The sequence below is a fragment of the Paramormyrops kingsleyae genome, chromosome 19 (genome assembly GCF_048594095.1).
Source record: "Paramormyrops kingsleyae isolate MSU_618 chromosome 19, PKINGS_0.4, whole genome shotgun sequence".
NCBI classification, from domain to species: Eukaryota; Metazoa; Chordata; class Actinopteri; order Osteoglossiformes; family Mormyridae; genus Paramormyrops; species Paramormyrops kingsleyae.
This window is the reverse complement of record NC_132815.1, coordinates 11,430,606-11,437,651: the sequence shown is the minus strand read 5'-3', so window position 1 is coordinate 11,437,651 and position 7,046 is coordinate 11,430,606.

Genomic DNA, 7,046 nt, shown 5'->3' with positions numbered 1-7,046 from the left:
TAGCTGGTTGTCCATCTGGCCAATGCACCAATGTGTCTCTAAAGTAAAATATCAGTCTCTTCTTGCTGGAGAAACCGTGAGCCAACTGGGCCCACATAGTAGAAATTGGCATAGAAACAATATTTCTAGCTTGGCAAGGCTGCTCTGACTTGGGTCCACTACCCGCCCCCATCCAAACCCCAGTTTTCTTCCAACCGGCGACGGAGAACATCTCTGTTTTGTGCTCTTGGTTTCTGTAACTACATTCAGGGTACATTTGCATTCTCTGGAGATCTAGCGCGTCGCTAAATCACTGCTGAAGTGTTAGGTGTCGAGGGCGCGCGCAGTTGAAATGTGTTTTGTCCCAACTGCATGGTCATGTGACAAAGTCTATAAAGGAGTCGTGCCATTGATATGCTGCAAAGCTCCCTGACTGGCAGCAGTTGGTGCACCTAGATGGTCACATTAAAAGGGCCTTTTGATGCTTGCCTTTACCTCACCTTTCTCAACTTTGGTTACATCGTGTGCAATAATTGTTTTCTTTACTCATTTTAGCTATAATTTCACTCAGAAATGATGTGCCACAGCTGCATATTCATTCCTGCCGTCCGAATAAGGTCTATGTGTGTTTGAAGGTGACAGTCTCATTTTTCCACTTCTTAAGTGTGTGCAAATCAAGGATTTCTGAGAACAGCCGTCCTTTTATCTCCATGGATGAAAGTGTACCCCGCATTGTTGATTGTAGGTCAGGGACAGCATGAACCAGCCAGGTGTCTATAAGGAAAACCAATTAGAAACCAGGTTATTAATGCCAAAGAGCAGGCATTGCTTAGCAACAGGCTTCCTCAATGATGCAATATTTCTGCCCAGTCAACAGATGCATGCAGTTAAACAAGAATTACCACACGACAGTGACTTTGGTTTGACTTGAAGGCCATCCTGTCCCAGGACGAATAGAGCTCAAGGCAGCTTCAGGATACGCTCCAGGAGTAATTGGTTAGAAGATAGATGAATGGTCTACTAATTCCTCAAGTCTTCTATTAACTTCTGTTAATTGGATGCTGACTGGAAGTTTTAAGCTCTCTGTTACCACGAAAAGACAACAGAAAAAGACAAGGAAAATGCTTCATATTTTTTGGTAACACTTTAATATAATGTATTAGGAATGCTATTTACACACATGCACACATGACTAACTCCTTTGGAAATCAGAATCTTTATCCGCAGAATTGATATTCACACAAGCAGGATGCTGAATAGAGTTCGTTCAAATAGCTGAAAAAGATGGCCTTTGTGTTCCACTTTCACACAGTTTAGGGGGCAGACTGAATAAGCATTCAGATCTATGGTTCATTGAAAGAAAAGCAAATGAGAGAAGATGGTGCCAATAGACGCCTTCAAATGCAGTTGCCATTTATCAATGGAGGTTGATTATACCAGGCTGGAGTTATTAGGACTTAGGGTTTATTAGGGGTTTGTCTGGTGGCGGTTGTGTTTACTTGTCTAATCCTGGCTGATTAAAATGAAAGGTCAGTGACAAAGCAGTGAACTAAAGCGTTACACTTGTGGGTGTTTAGATGTGTTGTGAACAGAAGACAGAAGTGATGCTGAATCCAGACAAAGGCTTTAATTAGATCAACCTCCTGTAAACCTCCTGTACACCTCGGGCAGTTTTCCGCCGCCCTGTCCCCATTGCTGCCTCCAGACTGTTACCGGGGAAACCGAGTGATGCTTCTCTGTTTTTCTCAAAGGCGCTCTGCACTGACTAATGAGGGGAGAGGAGGCACTGCGTCCACAACTCGCCAGGAATGTTTACGCAGCGACAAACTGGGGAGTCAAAAAAAAATGGTTTTGCAAACATTTGATCACTGTCGCTTTTCTTCTTCACCCAGACATTTTGCCTGTTAAACGTATTCCTAAAACAGAAGACTAATGGGCCAATAAATTGCAAATATAATAATTTGTGACCTTGGTACGGTGACAACTGAAAATGGAAAATAAATCCAGAAAGTTGCTGCCTTTTTTATGTAAATGATTCTGTAGTTAATGTCTGCTGTGTAAAAACTCTTCCTTCAGCTGGTGATCATGTGACCTGTCGTCTGGGAGGTCCAATAGCGGAGTTTTGGCAACGCATAGCAGTTTTTTTATGCTATTGGCTTCATCGTGGGGTCCATCCTCTCCCTGCAGGACATGCAAAGAATTGTCTCTGAAAACAGTAACAACCCTAATCCACAAAGATCTCTGTTCATCTTATTTACAGAGGAGCCACATCCGCTTCCTGATCCAGAAGATACGTTTTTTTCAAATTCATTTTCTTCACTAAAATTGAACTGTGAGCCTGATGGCTTAATCACTGCTAGTGAAAACAAAAAAAAACCCCTCAATGTGGAACCTGCAGGCATGGATGGAGTTCAGAGCGGCAGCCTGGGCCGCAGGTCAGAATTCTGATTGTCTGCCCCCTGCTGGTGTTAGATGGAGCAGCAAGTCCTTGAGTGCCTGGACTGTTGCTTGGCAATACATTATCATATATATATAATAAATGATAAATGATGATGAAGATTCTAATTCTGTGTGAATGGTTGTGATGTTGTTGTGGCTCTTCGTAGGATCATTACTCACCTTCAGCTTGCTTCCTTTCAAGGTTAGGACACTTCTGCTCCAGTAGATCAGGAAAGTACATTAAGAAGGCCTGTCTGAAGACCAGTGCCTTTACAGCAGAGGGCCAAGGCTGTAGCTCTTTGTTTTTATCTACAAAAGCACCAGCATGCTTGGTAAATAACTGCTTGTACTGGATGAAACCAAATGGAAAAAAACAAGTCATTAAGATTTCTGTCTCCTAATGAAGCTGCTTGGTACTGCATCCTGGCCACTCATGCTGGGCACTGGGCCCCGATCATGACTATGGGCACAATTGTCTTTGGTTTTATCCCTCTCCACTTGTCCGTCCCCCCCCCCAATTTGGTTTTGTCCCTCTCCACCCACCACCCCCCACCCCTCCATTCCTGCCTGCCACCCGTCTCTCAGTTCAAGAGGGTTTTATTCCCCCCCCGCACCCCCCATGTCTGATCCATCAGCCAGCCTAATCGCTATTCAGCCTCAGGGTTAATAGTTGGTTGCAGTCGTGTCGTGTTTAGCTTGCTTCTCAAGCCAACTGCCATGCAGGGCAGGGAGTTATTAGCAAGTGATTTCTGACTGGCTGCAGGGAAGGAAGTGAAATGAGCCGTTCAGGGGAATGGATACTTCAAGTACATGAATCTCACTCATAATTTTTTTTAAGCTGCTTGCTCAGGAGGGTGCATGATCTGTACCAAAGAGCTGGATGAGATTGGGCACACAAAGCCGTAAGTTAGCCATAAGTTAGCCGTAAGTTAGCCATAAGTTAGCTGTAAGTTAGCCGTATGTTAGCCATAAGTTAGCTGTAATTTAACCATAAGTTAGCTGTAAGTTACCCATAAGTTAGCCGTGAGTTAGCCATAAGTTAGCTGTAAGTTAGTATCAGGCAGAGCCAGGGGCTCCAGAGGATCCAATGAGGTCTTTTAAATCGTGATACAGAAAAGTGAGAGACAGCATTTTTCCCCCCCACCTGGCCTGAGGCTAAATGTAAATCTCTAAAGAATGGACACTTAACCTGAGTGGGAGGGCTGGCCAGCTGGCATGTTGTCGATATAGGATACGCTTTTTTGGAAATGCCTGTTAAACCACAGTCAGCCACCAGGGGGAGTTAAAATACAGCTTCTGCACGGAAGTGTGGATATTCGTTCATTTAGTCATATAGCTTAACCCTGCTATATGCTGCCACTCCTAGTCAGCTATGTGTGGCGCCATTCTTCAGATATGCCATGATTTGCCTTTTTAAGACACATGGAACCTGCTTGGTTCTGCTTTAACATACTCAGGTATTATGCATGTATTTGACATGTGTGATTTTGATTAACTAGCGAAATGCATCGTAAAAGCCATCCAAAAAAAACAGCTTGGACTTGTTTCTCCCGACCATTGTGGATTAACCTCACACAGAACAGCATCTTTCTGGAGATAGTATGGGGGGGGGGGGGGGGGGGGTCTGATAGCAGTCGTGGTCTGATTTTCGTGCATTGGTCCAGCAGTCAACCACTGGCAATCTGTTGAATAAACTCCCTTTACTTTTTTTACTAGACGGCCCCTGCCTGTTATTCCGATCAGTATATTTATCCTGAACCTCACTGGCGAAAGGACCAGCTGTGCATGAACCATACAAACGGCAGCCCCTGCAAGCTGCTGCCCCGGTTGTGGGAGTCCTCACGGACGGCAAGGAAGGGTAATCGCCATGTCAATTAGTGACACTGGGAGCCCGGGAAGCTGTAAGTGGAGGATCTCCAGGGGCTGGAGGGACAGAGCGTGCCTGGGGTGTGTGGTGTGGGTGTGGCCCATACTGGGACCCACCCTTCACTTTTTTAGGGCTTGAAACCAACACGCATCACACTGACCCAGGTGTCCCTTGGAGAGACCTTTACAGAAATGTTACTCTCCACCCCTCCCCCAACCTGGGGGCAATGCAGGACATGGGCCCCTCAGGAGATATCACTGTCCACAGAGCCGGCCCTGTCCTTTGGACCCGTCGTGGCTGGTTTGGATCAGTGTCAGAGCCGGGCCCTGGAGGGACTGGCAGTCACAGGCACTGGCATCCCAGTGCTGTCTCAATGTGGTTTTAGGCTCCGCATCTGATTCGCATCACAGGATGTGTCATAAGCAGCAGGATGCCGACGGGGCCCCAGGACCAGATTGGACTCGATTCCTGTCCGCCTTCCCCTCACCGGGACCTCAGTGAGCTGCATAAACTCCTTTCCATCCAACTGTGACCTCTCTCCTTTGGTTAAAAGTGACAGAAACAAAACTAAACAGCAAAAAAAATAGTAGCATAAGAAATGGCTGCATTTTTCCTTGTAAAATGTTCATATGAATTCTGGGCACGGTCCTGCATTAATCCACAAAGATCAGATTCCTCCTGGAGTGACCCGCCAAAGCTTCATCAGGGGCTGGCCCTGGCGGAGGTTTCTGCCAGGTCTATGTACCAACAATGTCATGGTACTTGGACTGCAGAGCTCTCAGTGTCACATGACTGCATCAGTGCAGAATTTAGCTTCCTGATATATCTCTGGCCATCACAAGCAACATGACGCCTAGCAGCTGACTGTCCTCTGCCTGGCCATCTCTGCTTCGCGATCTCTTTGGTTTTTCAAACTCCCTACATTATAAACATAACAGTTATGCTTAAATTGTTAGTCTGGAGGACATCATCTCAAAAGGAAAAGTAAAAACCCAGAAAAAGGTTGAGTACAGAAATTCCTCAGCCTTTTGTGTGATGTGAAAATTGCTGTGCACTGTACACTCAGACTTAAAACAGGCTTATATCACAGCTGTACGCCAGCCTTCAGCCATCAAGGTCAGATTTTCTGCTTGGACTCGGCAGCGACTGAGTGACAGTTACCACGGAGACGGCGCTCGCCATCGCCGTAAATACCATGTTCTGGTCCTGCCCTCTTTCAGCCCTCCCACTGCTGCACCTTTTATTGGCGGGACGAGGGAAAATGGAGCAGCTTCCCGTCAGAGGAGCAGCACGGTGAGATCCATGATGAGCTTCGGACGCTGCAGTCCATCGCCCCCTCCCCCCCCCCCCCCCGGAGTCGGAGCGCAGCTTTAATGCACTCCATCGCAGGCTGCAAAACAAACTATTTTAGTCACAGAAAGACTGTGAATTAAAATGTCTTCTCCTTGGCTCAGAGTCCTACTTAACGACCACAATTACGAAAGCATTGTCGCTGATGGTATAATGAGGGCTAGTGACTTCCAAACATCAGCCACACTCTGCGGGGGACCTGAAGGTAACTCAAGGTCATCATCATCACTTGAACACCAACCTTTGTATCTCCCCCCCCCCTGTGAAATACACTCAGGCCACATACATTATCCTGCTAATCTTCTTTTCTCTTTTCCCTGTCTCTGGCTTAAATTACTGCCAAATCAGCCGTTAAAATCACCAGGCGTACCTCCACCTACTCGCTGACGCTACGCCTCTGTCGCCTCTCTCTGTCGGCTGGCTGCCAGCATCACCTGTTTTTATGCGCCGTAGACATTCCTATCCTGCCATTTCCTGTGGTTGCACGGCTCCTGCACCGCTAATGCGGTTTGCTCGGCAGATTCCCCCTCTGGCCATGCGGGGCAGCGTAGCACAGGCCGTGGTCTCAGAAATCGGATGGGCAGCCTTAATTCTGGACATTAAGTATCAGATTGCTGCCGCCGGCTGCCTGGAGCCTATGGCGGGGCTCTTCACTCAGGCTCTTGAGATCCCTCTATCACTTCACGGGATTGTTGTGCAGTTACATCAGGATCGGGCTTCCGAGAAAGAGCCTAATACAGTTTTTATGAATAATTTCTTACTTAAGAGATACTTTTTTTCCAAACCAAACTGAAACTTGTCATTTTTCTTTTTTACATAGTCATAAATTTTCCCCCCTTGTGACCCTGATTCAAATAATTCAATGGCAAGATGCATGGATGGATGGATGGATGAATGACGAATGGATGGATTTTTATTTCTCATATGCTTTTCTTTTTACATATATATATATATGCAGACAGTAATTCAGTTAACCATAAAGCCAGAAATGCATGCTGGGTAACATGCTAATATTCTAACCCATGGATCATGGATGTAGCTCAAGCCATTCCATACCATGTGACCGGAGGTCACACCTCCAACCCCTCGCTGCGTGTATGTGTGTGTGTATGTGTGTGTGTGTGTGTGTGTGTTAGAGGCTATGATGGGCTGACATGCGAGGCGGTTGCCACGGAGCCTTTGCCTTTCGCAGGGTGTTAAATATAACCAGCACCAGAGGGTGGTGTCGATCCATCTTAAAATAATATTTTCCCTCTCGGTGACTTAGAGGCTAAACATTAGCGATGGAGATGCTGCCTGTTGTGTCTTTAGAGCATTTATTCCACTGCGATGTGCTTTGATTTCGAGGGAACGTGTTTAACTTCTCAAAGTATGTTTTCATTTTAATGTTTTTTGTTGAGCTTATCGTAAG